Source organism: Sarcophilus harrisii, chromosome 1 (genome assembly GCF_902635505.1).
Source record: "Sarcophilus harrisii chromosome 1, mSarHar1.11, whole genome shotgun sequence".
NCBI lineage: Eukaryota > Metazoa > Chordata > Mammalia > Dasyuromorphia > Dasyuridae > Sarcophilus > Sarcophilus harrisii.
The window spans coordinates 664,176,141-664,194,645 of record NC_045426.1 but is presented as its reverse complement, the minus strand read 5'-3'; the positions used below and the strand labels follow the sequence as shown (position 1 = coordinate 664,194,645).

The 18,505-nt window shown below is 35.8% G+C and overlaps 1 protein-coding gene across 6 annotated transcripts in view; it reads right to left on the bottom strand.

Annotated features, from left to right (window-relative positions):
- Positions 1-18,505, bottom strand: part of GNG7 (G protein subunit gamma 7) — a 359,526-nt gene that overhangs the window by 312,432 nt on the left and 28,589 nt on the right. Inside the window, exon 1 of one of the 6 annotated variants that reach the window (XM_031948081.1) lies at positions 18,304-18,498. The exons of the other annotated variants lie outside the window; for them this stretch is intronic. The gene's annotated coding sequence lies outside the window, so the exon portion shown is untranslated. Of the gene's footprint in view, positions 1-18,303; positions 18,499-18,505 lie in introns of those variants that run through there. 6 annotated transcript variants of the gene reach the window in all.

The following is an 18,505-nucleotide window of genomic DNA, read 5'->3' as shown; positions in this document are numbered from 1 at the left end:
TGAGCCTCAGTTTCCTTATTTGTACCATGAAAATTAAAAAAAAATTATTTGCAGGGTAAGTTTTTAAGCAAAATGATATGTAACAATAAAGCACCATAGAAATGAGTTATCATTCTCCTTCCTTGTGCTGTTAAGGAAGTGAAAGAGCCCCTATTCTCAGAGGTCAACATCACAGTGATAATAATCCAACTTGAAAAAAGAAATTAATTTGATGATTCTAGAGGGCAAGAATTATTTTATCTTTAGAATAAATCAAATACTCCTTATAAGAATAGCCATGTAAAGGAAAGAAGTTTTCAACAGAAGCTCAAGTAGAAGGAGAATGGGTCAACCCACAAGCCACAACAAACTGAAAACCACAGAATGTCAAAGCTGGAAAGAATCTTAAGAAATCGTTTAATCGGATCCTTCTCTTGACAGAGGGGGAAAAACCTAAAGCAGAGAGGAGGGGAGAGGACTTGCCCAAGATCACATAGCAAGTTAACATTAGAGCCAAAATTCCGAAATGGTCACTACAATTGGTGCCAGGAGCCTCTTGATCAGCTCCAATTCTTATTTAACTCCAAATTTTAAATATTAAGACAGTAATAGTAATAATACTAACACAAATAGATACAATGGTAAGACAATAATAGTAACAATAGTAACAAAACCACAACTCCTGAAGTTCTTGGTGATGTTACTACATGACCAACCTTGTACTCATGTGACACTCTTATTTTCCAAAGCATTTTCATTCAAATTAACTCAGGGTTCTCTCAGGAACCTTCCTAAGAAGTCAGCATGAGAGTACTCTCTAAATGTCCTTTCTATCCATAGGTGTGATGATCCCAACTAAGGAAAAAAAGAAATTGGGGCAAACCACTTCTCCTTTGTGCCCTTTGGGGCTTAGATAAAGGTTTTAGGATCTCAGCTTTCTCATCATCCCTTCCAGCTCTGACCTTTTATGTCCTAAGGTCCCTTTCAGCTTTGATATTCAATGATTCTATTACAATCAGAAAAATTTAGTAATCTGCCTCCCCAGTTATCAATTACACAGATTACACAAACTAAATTTAACATGTGAACCTAACCCTCTTTCTCACTTCCCTATTTCTGTAGAAAGCACCACCAACCCGAGTTGGTGCACAATGCCTGAGAAATGGTAAATGCTTATAAACACTTGTCAATTGATCAAATTGATATAAACTAGTTATAGTATGTCATAATCTTATCTCCATGTTATGAATTAAGAAATCTCATCCATTTGCAAAACAATGCATCAGAGCCTCCCTAAAAAATGACCCTATATAGAAGTTTCAGGAAGGCTTGTATAAGGGGATACTGAGATATTATGCTACTATGCAAATTCACACAACAGGAGCTCATTACACAGAATTATCCTTATGGTTTCAACAGCACAGAAATGCTATTAAAATATTCCAACCCTACCTCTGATATTTAAGACTCATGTGACCATAAATCATTTAGCCATCCTGAGTCTATTTTTGCAAAACACAGACAATATATTAATTATCTTTCTCCCCCCCTCCACCTTTTTTTTTTTTTTTTTTTTTTTTTTTGCTGAGGCAATTGGGGTTAAGTGACTTGCCCAGGGGTCATATAGCTAGGAAGTATTAAGTGTCTGAGGATAAATTTGAACTCAGGTCATCCTGACTTCAGAGCTGGTGTTCTATCTACTGCGCCACCTAGCTGGCCCATATACTAATTATCTCACAAAATTGTTGAGGATTAAATGAAAATGTAGAGTAGTTCATAAATTGTAAACAAAATATTTGTGAAGTATCATTTTCCCAACTCTCCATTACAGATATACTGAAATTTTACATTCACAAAAATCAGGAATCCTCCAAATTACTAGTATATCTGCTTCTGCCAAGGATTTAAAAATAAAAAAAGTCCACTTAATAGAAGAGAAAAAGGCAAACTGACACAATAAATCATCCCCGCCTCTAGAAAACAAAAAACTCCATAACAGACCTCATTTTAGCCACTAAACAAATTGTGCCCCGGGCCCTCCATTCATCTCTAACAATTCATTTCCCTGTTTGCTACATCAGTTCTCTGAAGCTCGGAACATTCAGTCAGAATTTGCTTTGTGTATTCACAGACTTTTGAGCAGAAAGGGATTTTCAAAATCATACATTCTGACACCCCCATTTACAACTAAGGAAACCAAGATTCAGAAATGTTAAGTGAGGCCTGAGGTCACACAGGTAAAAAGTTACAAAGCCCAGCTTCTCTGCCATGAAATTCCGAGCCCTTTTTTCACTCCAACATACTGCTTTAATGGGATACCAGCAACTTCTGTCATGTAATACAAGGTCTAGTCTTCATTTTTTTCCAGCCCAACTCTTAAAGGGCAGAAAACACCAGCTTCTAAGGATCATCCCACATTCAGATGTGATTAAGTTGTACCCATCACAACTATACCTATAACCCATCACAGCTGTGCCCAGACATCTTAGACATAACATAAGCAACCAATTACTTTATTTAAACAATGAATTTGATTATCAGCAAACATTTCTATATGCAAAGACAAAAAAGAGGACTGAAAGGCTATTTTATCCACTCTCTAGAGATCTGATTTATGGTGAAAATACAAGATAATATTTTATAAGATATGGCCAAAATTTGGGCCTTTTAAGGTTTATTATAAGTCTTGTTAGAGACCTGAAAGATCATAATAGGAAAACAAAGGCTTAAGAATAGGTGATAACAGTAAGTTGCTGTGAAGTGCTCTGATTATAATAGCATTAATTATCATAGAATGAGAGTGGTTCTATTTGCCTAATACTATACAATATTACAATATCACAAATTAAATGAGAGCCAGGTCAACTCACAGGCCCAATGCCAAAATCAGGCTCGATAAGCATGCTTCAATAGCCAGTTTTCAAAATTATGATAAGTTCTCTCCCAAGTTAATTTCTCTGAGGAGAGCTCTTAGGCTGACCTGGATAAAAGTGATTGCTGGCTTGGATTCCCTGAGGTAAGTGTTCTCCAGTAACTAACAGCAACCTACATTAAAATAGAGACTTTCCACACTAGGTTGCCATTGTCAGGAAAAGAAAATAAGAGATCAAATTTGATATTCCCCTTTTTATTTGCTTTTTAAAAATTATTATTTTATTTTTAACTTATAGAATAAAACAAGCATTTCTATAAAATAGTACAATTTTTAAAAGATAATTGCGTATGAAACTGCAAATCTACTATGCACAACTTGCTATTCCTTTCAAATATAAAACAAAATTATCATGTAAATCATTCACAATTCTACTAACAATGAATTAGTGTGAATCATTTGCTTTTTAAGCAGTACTTCTTTTTCCATTTTAAGGCATTAAAATTTGGGAAGTTAAGAGGCAAAGGACAAGCGGCCCCCAGTGTGCCAATATGTTCTTTGGGAAATCCTGGCCTAGGACTTCTAGTCCCCTGAATTATCAATGCCTTTTTTTGAGGAGCCTGAACAAGTCCATCATCCTATCTGGGCTTAAGTTTCCCCATCCACAAAATGAGATTTGTCTTGAGAATTTTAGAAGTCTCACAGCTCTGACATTTTACACTCTAAGGTCCCTCAAGCAAAGCCTGGGTGATGGTTTTCCAAAAAAAAATTGTATATCTTGTCAATATCCTATTTAAAAGGTGGTTTCCAGAACTAAATATAATTCTTTAGTTGTGGTCTGAACAGGACAAAGGACAGGCCAATTATCACCAATTTGGTATGAACAGAGTAGAAAATCACATTACAATTAACTTAAAAAAATAAAAAATCACATTTTCCTAAAAGCCCACTCAGAGAGATGGTACAAGTATCATCCTGATTTTACATGAAGAAATTTGAAGGGTTGAAGGATACGTGGTTTGTCTAAGGTTTTGTGACTAGTACATGGCAGAACTGAAAATCTTTCTTCTTATCCCTCCAGACTTTCCTTTGCTTCACACAATTGGCCCACCAAAAGAATATTCAAAGAAAATTGTGACTAATTTGTTTGCATGTCCTCTATCATCTTATCAACCCCCTCTCTCTGCACATTAGGAGAAAGTTATCCTGAAGTACTGAGGTAAAAAAAAAAAAAAAAAAAAAAAATTCAATTAGTTGCCAAGTTAGTTATGAGTCTCACATACTTCAGTGAAGCTGATCCTTGAACTGTAAGGTCCTGCAAACAGAAAATCCATTTTCAGGCCATACTTAAGGTCTTTCCAGCTGGCAAAGCAGAGCTTGTGTTCTCTTGCCAAGGCTTTCAAGAACTAGTGGTCACTGCTATTCATGACAAAGATTTTTGTTTTTTTCTGTTCGTCAGTGTGCATATTTTATTTTATTTTATTTTATAGCCTTTTATTTACAGGTTATATGCATGGGTAACTTTACAGCATTAACAATTGCCAAACCTCTTGTTCCAATTTTTCACCTCTTACCCCCCCACCCCCTCCCCTAGATGGCAGTTTGACCAGTAGATGTTAAATACATTAAAATATAAATTAGATACACAATAAGTATACATGACCAAAACGTTATTTTGCTGTACAAAAAGAATCAGACTTTGAAATATTGTACAATTAGCTTGTGAAGGAAATCAAAAATGCAGGTGGGCATAGATATAGGGATTGGGAATTCAATGTAATGGTTTTTAGTCATCTCCCAGAGTTCTTTCTCTGGGCGTAGCTGGTTCAGTTCATTACTGCTCCATTGGAAATGATTTGGTTGATCTCGTTGCTGAGGATGGCCAGGTCCATCAGAACTGGTCATCATATAATATTGTTGTTGAAGTATATAATGATCTCCTGGTTCTGCTCATTTCACTCAGCATCAGTTCGTGTAAGTCTCTCCAGGCCTTTCTGAAATCATCCTGTTGGTCATTTCTTACAAAACAGTAATATTCCATAGTATTCATATACCACAATTTATTCAGCCATTCTCCAACTGATGGACATCCATTCAGTTTCCAGTTTCTAGCCACTACAAAAAGGGCTGCCACAAACATTCGTGCACATACAGGTCCCTTTCCCTTCTTTATAATCTCTTTGGGATATAAGCCCAGTAGTAACACTGCTGGATCAAAGGGTATGCACAGTTTGATAACTTTTTGAGCATAGTTCCAAACTACTCTCCAAAATGGTTGGATTCGTTCACAACTCCACCAACAATGCATCAATGCATGACAAAGATTTTAATGGAAATTTCTATTCTGTCAATTTTGCAAATGAGGAGACAGATTAAGGAAAAAGTTAAAACTAAGGGTTTGTGATGATATTATTTTTGGATTAGATCTATCCACATTTTTCCTTCTGCTCATTAGGAAAAAGAATGAACAGTTAACTGTATTGGAAGCTCCTTATAACTATCACAAATGATGCTACATTGGACCTTACAAGATCATAAAGCTCCAAAGGACTTCCAAGGGCATCTGATTTCATCCATATCTGAACAAGAATCTTCATTGTAAAGAGGTTTAGATGTTCAAAGAATATCAGAGCTGAAAAGACATTTAGAACTCAAAACATAGTAATAGTAATTCCAATTTCTATAGCACTTTGAAGTTTACAAAACATTTTCTTCAAAACTATAAGATAAAAAATACAAGAACTACTGTTTCTAATCTACAGCTAAGCACCAAGAGGCTTTGAAAGACAATGTCTTACTAAGGTAACACAGCTATTAAGTAGTGAAATAAGATCTCTGAACCTGACTCCTAATCCAGGGTACTTTTCACAGTGAGAGGATGCCTCACCTTTTCTCTCATCTCCAAGCATGAACTCCAAGAATTGCAAGATATTAGATGATATATATTTCTACTGTCACCTTTCCTTACAAGGTATTTTGCATGAAATACAAAAACTGTGCTTTAAAAAACCTTCTCTTTCCCTTTTTCTTCCTTATAGTTTTCAGCCATCAATTATTTTCACAACAACAATATAAATTTGTCACAAATCAAGAACTGACTTACAGCTAACAAAGACAGGAAAGTTTATGAAGCAGAGATCCTGTTCAGAGGCAAGATTCCCCATACTATAAAAGGGTTAAAAAAAAAATCTAGTCCAAGTCCCCATTATTGACATGAGATTGACCCAGGTCATACATCCAGTTAGCAGCAGAACCAAGGGTAGTTTCCATCTCTTCTTTTTTCCAATCTGTTATTTTTCCTACCTATTACATTCTCCAAAAAGACAGGTAATCAGAGTCTGCAAATGTTCTTTTCCAAAGTATCCATTCTATGATTTCAAGGAATATGTTGTTAGCTGAACTTTTTGAGCTAAGTACAAAGGGAAAAAATGAGATTTTTCTCATCTTCCTTTTTATAACAGCATCACTTATGCTTTAAAATCATAAAATGTCATTGCTAGAAGATACTATTTTAAAAACAGAGAACATCAGAGCTGTAATAAAATTTTAGAGCTGGAAGAAACATTAAAGAAATCTAATTAAATCTCAAAATCAAAAAATTACAGAATTTCAAAGTTGGAAGAGACTTCTTTGACCAACTAGTCCAATCTTTTCCTGAAAAAGAATTCCCTTTACTCTATAGTAGACAAGTGCCTTATTACATACCAAGAAAACTTAAAAGAAATGGATAAATATTTATAGAAATATAATATCCAGATTAACAGAACAAAAAAGGTAAATAATGTAATCTCAAAAAAGACATTAAACAAGCTATCAATTCCTGAAAGAAAAAAATTGAGGACTGGATGGATGAACATAAATTCCATCAAACATTCAAATAACATTTAATTCTGATGCTACATAAATTATTTGCTAATACAAGAAAGGAAAAAATCCTACCAAATTCCTTCTATAATATAAATATGATTTTAAAACCCAAATAAGGGAGAGCAAAGCAAAGCGGGGAAAAAAACCTACAGAATACTGACACAAAAATATTAAGTAAAATATTAGGAAAAAGACTATAGCAACATATTAAAATTTTCATACAGTATGACCAGTTTGGATTTATACTAAACATAAAAGTTTGGCTCAACATCAGTAAAATTACAAACCTAAAAGACCATATTAAGAGAAAAAAAAAATTTTAATGGGAAGGAAGAAAGAGCTTAGGAGTCAAACTATCTTACAAAGCAGTATAATTTGTTAAAGAAAAAAAAACTCAATCAGTGGATAGATTAGATATACAACATAGAGGGAGTTGTCAGAGTGATATGGCAGCCAAAAATCCAAGTGTGATCTTGAGCCACAGTAGGGAAAAAAAAAAAAAAAAAAAAGAGGCATAATTTAGAGGAATGAGATAATAGCCAGAGGTAGGGAACCTTTTTTTCTGCCAAGGGTCATTTGGATATTTATACCATCATTCGCAGGCCATTCAAAATTATCAACTTTTGAAACTCAAGCTGTGGGAAAGTTGCTGTACCTAGCTTTCAGCTCATCATTACCTGCAGTTGCCTTAGCAAATGGTTTTGTCAGCCTTATACAGTGTGCGGGTTGAGCCTGGTGTTTCCCATTCCTGGGCAAGACAGACTCTATCCATAAATACTACTGTAGATACCACATACTCCCATAGCTCCGTGTTCAGCTCTGAGCACTATCATTTAAGACATTGATAAACTGCAGAAGTTCCAGAAAAGACCAATCCGAATAGTAAAAAGTTTTGTGTACAAGTCATATGAGGATAATTTTTAAAAATTGGGGATGTTTAGGGTGAGAAGAATAGAATAAAGGGGAGTCATAATAACTGTTTTTGAATAACTGAAGGGTTGTCATGAGAATTGTTCTATTTGGTCCCAAAGGGCGCAATCAGAGGTACAGTCACCATGGATGAAAATTGTAAAAAGAGGTCAATTTAGGCCTGATGTCAGGAAAAACTTCCTAACAACTGAAGAAGATGAAAGTGGGATGAGCTTTCTTGAGACATGATGGATTCCCCTTTTTTGGAAGCCTTTACACAGAGATACGGGCTAAAATAAATGGCTACAGAAGCCCCCTGCAGCTCTGAAATTATGTGATTCTTTTTTGCAATATAAATATCAAGAAGAAGAATTTTGCTAAAATGTATCTAAATGATGAGAAATTGTATCTGAATTTATAAAAATTTTAAAAATCAAAAACAGGTAATTCCACAAACTTAACCATCAACCCTATTGAATTTACACTTTAAAAAAACTGAATTTTACATGAAAAGTCTTCCTTCAAGATAATTAATAAGAATAATATATATGTTTGAGGAAGTGAACTTAATTATATATAGGAAAAACAGTTCCCCATATTGATTGTTCCCTTGTAAAATTTAATCACATTCTGAAATAAGGCAAAAAAGGGAGTTCTAAACAAAGAGCCATTACAAAGAATCCTCTAACCTCCTTTATTTATCCCTTTAAGCCAAATATGTCTAAAGAATATTGGGTGGGCATATAAATAAAATTGTCTATATGCCAAATATCTAATTAAGCCTATTAGCAGTTAGAGATGTTCCAAGTTGGGTCACCAATCAACATAATAAATATCAAATTTTCTTTCCTGTAAGATGATTTCAAAAAACAAACACACCCCCAACAAAGTAAGCTGCATGCAAATTATAATTAACGGATTCTAGAAAAAGGGATAGGATGGATTTCCAAACACATGATTTAAGTTAGGAAGGGCCTTAGAAATCAGCTAGCCCATCCCCTTTCATTTTACAAATGAGGAAACTAAGGCCTAATACATCACATAGCGAAATAAAATAGAATCCCAAATCCAAGTGTCCTGATTCTGAACTCTCCACATTATGCTGTTATTTAACTTATCTAATTTTATTGTTGCTGTTTGATGAGAGGCTTCTTTCCTAAAATCCCTCTAAATGATAGTAAGCTCACTTATTAATTTAAAAATTGATTAGGTTCATGAGGTTTTTTTTTTAATCAAAAACTATATATTATAATTAATACATCACCATAGGCACACAATATCTGAGAAATATAGCTATGTTCTAATCTCTAGTGACTATGATTTCTAAAATGAGGAAAAGGTAGGGAAAGTACAGTTTCATCCAGACTTAATATAAATGTGAAAAAATTTCAAGAAACTACAACTACAAAATTCAAAGTCAGATTTGGCACTAACAAAATTATTTTCCCAATTTCAATTCAACTAAAAGGTTTTATTGGGAACAGGTAAACAGAAATTTTACCACAAAATCCCCTATTTTGCCTTCTACCTGTAATGCTATCCTAGCTCACATCACTTATTATAGCACTTGATGGTTTTACAAGGTACTAGCCTCAAAAAAGGAAGTAATACTACCAAAAAATATTTCAACTATTGTTATTTCTGTGATTTTTATCATTTCAAGTATTCTTTCTTTAAGGCTGATTTAAATACTTTTATGATTCATAATGGAAATTGTTTTCCGCATCTAGAGAAAAAACTAGAGTCTAAAGACAGATTGAAACATACTATTTCACTTTTTTGTGGCTTTTCCCTTTTGTTCTGTTTCTTCTTTCATAACATATTTACATTATTGCACATATATAACCTGTATCAGATTAATTGCTAACATGGGGAGAAGGGATGAGAGGGAAAAGAAATTTGAAACTCAAAAACTTATTTTAAAAACGAATATTGAAAACTATCTTTACATGTAATTAGAAAAAATAAAATACTAATTACAAAAAAAATAAATTTAAAAACTCTCATATCTTATTTGCTTGATCTTCATGAGTTATTAGGATCCTCTGTCATGTCATCTGGCTGATCTTGGGCTGTCAGGCTCAGTATCTTTCAAGTTCATACTCCAAGCCTTTCAATATGCTTTCTACTGCTGTGATCTTTGGGGGCCTACTGTTACCTCATGGTATAATGAAGCATCAGAGAAAGATGTCAGTTTAAGAATAATATTAATAGTTAAAATAAGAGCTAACATTTGTTTAAGTACCCTGTAGTTTGCAAAGTACTTTACATAAATTCTCATTTGATCTTCTCCAAATACCAGTGAAGTAAAATAAAACAATTTTTCTCATCATTCTCCTTTTACAAAGAAAACTAAGGCTTCAAGAGATTATACAATTCACCCGAAGTCACTCAGCTAGTGCTGGTAGGAGGGCCAGGGAAAGTAGCTGACATTTTAAAGGATCCAAAATTTTACACGTTAACTCATTTGATTGGGTGCTATTAATGTCCCTATTTCACAGAGGAGAAGAATAAGGTGCTGAGAAGTACAGGGATTTGCCTAGAGCTGCTGAGCTAGAATGTCTATCTAAAGCAGAATTTCTCTGATTCCAAATCCAGATTCACTCAAACTAATGATTTGTGACCCAAAGTTCAGGAATCTTTCTACTATATCATGTTGTGGAATTCAAAGTAACCTGAATGATGAATATGTTCTTTCACAAAATGTCAGAGTGACAATTCTACAAATCTATAATAGGAATATTGCTACCCCTAGATTAGCCCTTTTGTAACTCACAGGTCAGCCTTCCAATGGCAAGGGTACATAGTAATCAACTGGATATCTTTCTAATGAGATCTCCTATACCACTAAAGCAGAGCTCTCGTCTTCCTTATGCAATGGGTCCTCTAACCAGTGATGAGCATACTGATTAACTAGAATGCACTGTTTGACTTATCTTCATCTTCTCAATTCACTTGTCATCATAAATTAATTCAAAATTCTTTTGCCCAATATTCATAATTTGGCTTCCTATCTATCTGATCATTCTTTATCCTTCTCTTTTCCTGGATTTTTATCTAGATCACACCCAATGAACATAAATGTCCCCCGAGACTCTTATCATAGGCCCTCATCCTTCATTGGACTATTTCACTCGGTGACGTCATCAGCTCCCTTCCCATGCAGACTATCTTCAGATCTATTTATCCCACCCTGACTTCTCCTAACTTCCAATCTCAGTGGAATATTCCATAGACATCATAAGCTCAACATGTCTAAAACTTAACTCATTATCTTACTCCTTCCCTTTTCCTAATTTCCTTATTACTACTGAAGATACCACCATCTTTACAGTACTCCAGATTCAGAGTTAGGTATCATCTTTTAAATCTCTCCTATGTATCCCCTTTTCTCCTCTGACACACCACTACCCTCATGAAAGCCCTTATCACCTCATACTTGCACTATTGCAAAGACTTCTAGTTGATCTCTTTATCCCAAGTCTCTCCCAACTCTCATCTATCCCATACTCAACTGCTACAGATCTGATCCTGTTCAATAAACTGAGTGGCTCCCTACAATCTACACTCATTTGTAGGATTTATTTCTTCCATCCCATCATTCAAGAGAGATGTTTCTCTCCTACCATTTTCCCCTCAAAGTCAGTAGTAGTTCTTGGAGCCCACGTTCCAGGGACAGGGGAAAAGGTGTCTAGAAACTACAATGTTCTCAAAAATGGGGTATCATTTATCCAGACATTGCTGATATCTGGAAGGTTCCACAAAGTAGAATAAGACCTCTTCCTGCCAACCACCATGTTTATTAACTTCTCAACTTGAGGCAACATAAGCCACCTGCTTCCAAATCCCCCAGTAAGTTTCTCAACACACTAGAAACTATGATGCCCTCTGTAGCTAGTAGGGCTCCAGTGGCTCTTGCAGATTGTGAGCCTGTGTGGGGAAAGAAGAGTATGAAAGGGAGCATTTTCCCTCTTCTAATTTCCTTATGTGAACTCTCTTCCTGTACACTTTGAAAAAAATTAACTTAAAAAAAAAAAGTTTGACATTCAAAAGCGTTTTTAACCTGCCTTCTTTCTCCCCTCTCCATCAGTCTTTCCAACTTTCTTCTATTTTCCTCCACATACTCTGTGATCCAACAACGCTGGCCCTCCTTCCCCTTCCTGCACAAGATTCTCAATTCCCATCTCCAGGCATTTTCACTGGTTGTTCTCCATGTCTGGAATTCTCTATCCTCTCATCTCTCCTCCTAACCTCCCTGACTTCTTCAAGTCCCCACTAAAATCCCTTTACAAGAAACTATTTGCAGTCTCCTTTAATATCAAAGCCTTCCTCCTATGATGATCTCCAATTTGTCCTGTATGTAGTTTGTTTTTACATGATTCTTGGCATGTTTCCTTTCCCCATTGACTGGGTACTAACCTCTTTGAGAGCAAGGACTGTTTTCTGCTTCCTTTCTATCCCCAACACTTGGCACATTGTCTTGTACATAGTGGGTGCTTAATAACTGCTTAGTCCCTTACTTTTCCATTTTTCTTACACCTAACTACTCTCTTCTCTCTTCTCCACTCTCAGATCCAAGAAAATAGCCTCTTTGCTGCCCCTTATACAAGATACTCTATTTCCTAAACACATGCATGATGAATAGCTATCCTCCATATCTAGAAAGCTCTCTCCTTGTATCTATTTTTCTTCAGATTCAACTAAAATCTCACCTGTTTATAATCATATGTACATAATGATTTGTCTGCCTCATTAGAATGGGAACTCCTTGAAGGAAGGCATTGTTTTTGCCTATATTTGTACACCCCCTTCCCCCCAAGTTTAGCACAAAGCTTGGCCCATACTAACAGCTTGATAAAATACTTGTTGACATTCTGCTTCCCTTTTTAGGATAATCTTCCACTGCTCCCCTTAACATATTCTTCACTCCAGTCAAGCTGGTATGTGTATCATTCTCCAGAAATAATTCTGTCCTTTCCTGACAAGTACTTACTTACACTGTCCCCTAAAACTGGAAAGCCACCCCCAAACATATCCCAAATATATCTACCTACTGAAAACCCACTCATCTTTCAAGACCTAGTTCTAATATTATCTTTTATATAAACATTTCTTGATACACCCCCCCCCCATACCCTAAAGCTAAAATAGAATACTCCATTCTTAAATTTCTTGCTGGATTTTTATATATCTCTTATGGAAATAATAGACTGCATTTACATAGTGCTTTATGGGTTCCAAAATTCTTTACACATATTGTCTTATTTTATCTTCATAACAACCCTGGGAGTTAGTTATCTTTATTTTACAGATTGGGAAACTGAAGTACCACACAATGGGTAAGTGGTTTGCCCAGTATCCTAACAGCTACTAAGTGTCTGAGGTTGAATTTAAACTCAGACCCAACATTCTAGCTGGAGTGCAGGAAATCCAAGTTCAAAATTTGGCTCCAACACTTCTACCTATATGACCATAGGTACATCTTTTTCTTTGGGGATCAGTTTCCTCATCTTTGAAATGGGGATAATAAACTTGTACTACTTATCTCACAAGATTAGAGATGGAAAAATAAATGTTTAAGTACTGCACAAATTATTGCTATTACTAGTTCAAACTTCTTTTTCAATTTTTTTTTTACTCTATTCCGCTTCCCTCCCCACAACTGAGAGAAAAAAAGAAAAGCTAAGTTCTTATATCATAGGCATAATCAAGGAAAACAACTTTCCATATTTACTACACCCAAAAATCTAAATCTCATTCTGCAAATTAAGGCCATTACCTTTCTGTCAAGAAGTACACAGAATTCTTTATTATCTCATTATACTAGACTTGGGTTTTTTCACTATAGTGATCAGTCTTAAATCTTTCAAAGTTGTTCTTCTTTACAATGTTATTATTGTATCAATTGTTCTCCTGATTCTGATCACTTCATTTTTTAACAGTTCACATAAGTCTTTCCAACTTTCTTTGAAATTGTCTCTTCCATCATATCTTTTTTTCTTTTTCTTATTTTTCCCCCCTGAGGCAACTGAGATTAAGTGACTTGCCCAGGATCACACAGCCAAGAAGTGTTAAGTGTCTGAGGTCACATTTGAACTCAGGTCCTCCTAACTTCAGGGCTGATGCTCTATCTACTGTATCATCTAGCTGCCACATCTTCCATCATTTCTTAATGACACAATGATATTCCATTACATTCCCCATTCCCCACTCCACAATGGATAATCATTCCCTGAGTTTCCAATTCTTTGTCACTACAAAAAGAGCTGCTGAAAATATTTTGGCACGCTTCTTTCTTTGATCTCTTTGGGTCACAAGGTATGCATAGGTTAGTGACTTGGGGCATAGTTCAAAATTGCTTTCCAGAATGATTAGACCAATTCCGCGTACTTAACATGGCCATTTTCCTGCAGCCCTTCCAACAGCTGTTATTTTCCATTTTCTGTCACCCTTGTCAAACTGTTAACTGTGAGGTAGAATCTTATAACTGTTTGAATAGTTAAAATTCTAATTATTAATTTAATTCTGTAGTTAATTTGGAGCATTTTTTCACATAGCTGTTCATAGTTTGGATTTCTTTCCTTTGAACTCTCTTTCAATGTCTTTGACAATATGTCATTTGGGGTGTGGAAGCTATTCTTATTCACTGTAGCATGTGTCTATATCTTATCTCCACATCTACACTAGAAATATGTCTATGTCTTATCTCCACATCTACACTAGAAATCTTTAAATGATGATAATTCACATCTGGAAATAACTCTTGAGAAGTCATGTAGTCCAACATCTTCATTTGACAGAGCAGAGAATTGAGCCAAGGGTAAGTGAGTTCCTCAAGATAATACAGGTAGAAAGAGCAAATCTAGGATTCACACTCAGGTATCTTTGATTTCAAATCCATCATTCTTCCTATTGCACTATACTGCCTCCCTCTTCAGATTATGCCTTGAATGAGCTCATTTATCTTTGTGAGTCTAGCATAAGACCTTAAGCAACAAGAACTTAATGACTACTTGTTGAATTGAGCACAAAAAACTATCAGATCCATACTATCGGGAAAGTTTTTATTTTAGATGTTCATAAAGGAAACTCCTGTTTTCTCTTTCATTCTTTTATAATTTTCCTCTTTTTTCCCATGAATAAACTCCTGATTTTATTTAACATTGAAACTTTTCAGCTGGAATAACCTTCATCCTCTGACTTCACTTTTTCAGAACTGGCTAATGTCCTCCTACTGCTTCACAATTATCTGTGTCTTATCCACCTAGTAGATTGTGAGCTACATAAGGCCTGGAACCAATGTTATTTAAACTTGGACTCTCCCCTAGGATCCAGCACAGTAATCTCTGCATACAGGCAGTGCCTAATAAATGTTGTTGAATAAGTACTGATATTATTGATAGAGTTATTGCTTTCCAGGATGCAGATCACCATTCAACCATGCCTACTCTACATCATCTGCAAGTCTTGCCCATATTTTCCATAAATTTACCAAAGAGAATTGATCTAATGAAATGGGGGTTGGTCTTCTAGACTGAGGTTTTTTTAAAACTTTTTCCATTCGCAACCCCTTTTCACATGAGAAATTTTTACATGATCCTGGGTTTATAGGTATATAAAATAAGTAAACAAATCAAATATTTACTGATAATAAGTCATAATTTTGCAATCCTCACATTCAGTTATGAGACCTCATAAAGGGTCTAGAACTACAGTTTAAGAAGCTGCGTTCTAGACCAGATATCTCCAACTCAATAAAAACAGGAGCCATTAATTATATATAAGGATCTTTGAGGCCTCATTTTGACTAAGAAAACCCCATATTAATTATCTGTTTTACTGTATTTTTATTTATTTTGTTAAATATTTCTCAATCACATATTCATCTGGTTTAGGCCAAACTCAGGAGTATTTGTGGACTGCATAGAGACTGCCATATTTTTGACACCTCTGCTCTAGATCTATTGACAACACAACTTATGATGATACAAAGTAACCCTGGACCCTGGGCAGCTTTCTTCCAGTTCTGCAATGGCGTTACAAAGGAAAGGAAAAGGGGCAGAAGGGGCTAAGCACAACAGTTTTTAGACTATCTGCAAACGTTAACTTGGTACTCAACAAATAGTTAATGAATAAAAAATATCTACAGGTGAACAAACATTTCGTATTGTTAATCTGCCCTTTAAAAGTAGCTGTGTACTAAACTCCAAACAGGCAGTATTTTACCTGCAGTCACTGCATATGACATACCCTGTCCCAGTTGCTATTTAACAAAACAGAAGAGGAAAGAGCTATTGACTCCTTAGCCTCAGTTTTAAACATAGTTTAAGAAGAAAGATGTGAAAAAGCCTCATAGAAAGAAAGAAAGAAAGAAAGAAAGAAAGAAAGAAAGAAAGAAAGAAAGAAAGAAAGAAAGAAAGAAAGAAAATGGAGTCAAAAAAAGACAGGAAAAACTGAAATTCCTAGCTGCCCCGCTTAGAAAATACTTTAAAATTGGACTAAGAGAACAGAAAGTTCGTATGATAGCATCTAATTATCAGATGATTATATATAACCTAGAAAATCAAGATCCTAAGTACAGAATATGTAAATTAGCAGGGGAATATTGCTCCTTTGAGAGATGGAGGTTGGGGGAAGGGAGAGGGAAACAATCATGCTGTCAAGCAGCTTCTCATCATCTCTCCATAACTCTATTTCCTTATATATCAAATCTAGGAAAATTGCTGCTTTGAAAAAGAGACCATGAGAAATAAGAATTGAAAATGGGCCAAAGCAATCTGATGCCAAGAGAGGCTGAGTTCCACTACAATATCCCAAGCAAGCCCCTCAGGACATATGTAGACATGAGAACGTGGCCTGGAGGGAGATGGGTCCAGAATAAAACAAAAAGCTTAGCAGAAGAGCATTTGTAGCTAGGATGGAGCAAGGAGAAAATCAACACAGCTTGGCACCAAGGGAATTTCTGGGATAACTTGGATAGACAGGGACATCTTAGGGGCTTCATAAATACTTACCGATTGATAGGATGGGTAGATTCAGTCTCTGTAGGACCTAATAGGAAACCACTGAAGGTTTCTGGACAGGGGAGTGAATGAACACAGTGCTTAATTAAAGTGAGTCTTCAGAGGTCCAGGTTGGAATGGGGGAGAAAAAGACTACAGGAAGAAAAGGGGAAAATAGTTGGGAGATGAAATAATTCCAATAATTCCCGCAAAAGATCGGCAAAAGCAGAATATTAAGACAAAATCGTACACAAAACTCAAAACTGATTGAGGTGAAACCATCAAAGATACTGAGATATGAAGCATAGACATTAAAAGACTGATGGTCCCATTGATAGAAGAAACCATAAGTGGGATTCAGATTGGGAAGAGGAGAAAATGGAGGAAGAAAGTGGTTGTGAGTTCAGTTTTAAATATGTGAGTGGAAGATTCAAACAGCAGAAAGAAATAGGGAAATATAGCTCAAGTGGGAGAGAGATTATGGCAATGAGAAAGATCTGGGATCCAAGTTATGTCACACAGAAAGGATTCAGTTAAAGGAAGAGTGGTCAGAAATGTAATAAAATAAACCAATACTCTGTAATATCAAGAAAGCCAAAGGAGGAACAAATTTCAGAAAGTACAAACATCAAAGAGAAGCCAAGGATAATGAGAAAAGACCATTAGATTTGGCAGAGGTTGCCAATAGTCTATAACCTGAAAATGATTTTTGACTATCTTGTTTCTGCCTCTTGCATGCCATATCATCTGCCAAATCTTGTCACAGAAATATCATATCTATCTCCTCATACACATTACCCACTACAATTAGCTTAATTCAGGTCCTCTCTCTTCTAACCTAGACAATTATAAAACCTTTCCATTTGGTTTCCCGGCCCTAAATGTGTTTCCTTTCCAATCCAATCCATTGGGTAGCTACCCAAGTAATCTTTCTTTTCCATAGTCATACCACACTGAACATGACTGATCTCAAAAGTTCAGTAGGATCCAGCCTGGTTGGTCCTTGGCCTTGGGCAGGATGCCTCAGCATCTTGGATATTGCCAGAAAAGTGTGACGGTATCATGGAGAGAGGGCTGTCCGGAATCAGAAGTTCTACATTCAATCCTGGCTTGGCTCTGCTGCTGCAACCTGAATGATCTTGAGTAAGTCATTTAACTTTGATGAGACTCAATTTTTTCTGTAAAATGAAGTTGGACCAATAGACTCTGAAGTGCCTGCCATCTCTAATTAGTGCTATAATCATGTCACTCTTGTCAAAAACTTCAGTATCTTTTCATTGTCTATTGAATAAAGTATAAATTCCTGGACCCTAATATTCAAGAGTCAACCCAGAATGCCTACAATCTATCTGTCCAGCTTCATCTCATATCAATCTCACATATACTTTACTTTCCAGGCAAACTAAGCTTTTTTCAGTCCTCATTCTTGTCCCATCTCCATAGCTTTGCTTGCCCTATGAATTATGATTGGAACAGAACACCTGTCTACCTCCCCAAACTGTTTGAGGCTCAACTCAGAAACCTCTTCTTCCAGAAAACGTTCACTGACCTACTCAAGTTACATATTCTCCTCCCCACCATCCCATTTTTCAGAGCATATCCCCCAAAACGCCTGTTTCCATTTTCAAACACAAGCTGCCTCCCAGATCAATAATATGAAAATAGCCTATTCACATTTCAGATGTAGTCCAGAAAGCCTGTCTCATCTTCATTACTCATTTTGGAACCAGCATTTAGGGTGGGGTGCTTCCTTATCCTTAACCACTCAATTGATCGTCCCCTACAGGGCTCCTGTGTGATACTTCAAAAGAGCCACCAGCACCACTGCCAACGTAGGTGTGCCCCACAATTGTCATGATGAATGATAGTTGGCAGC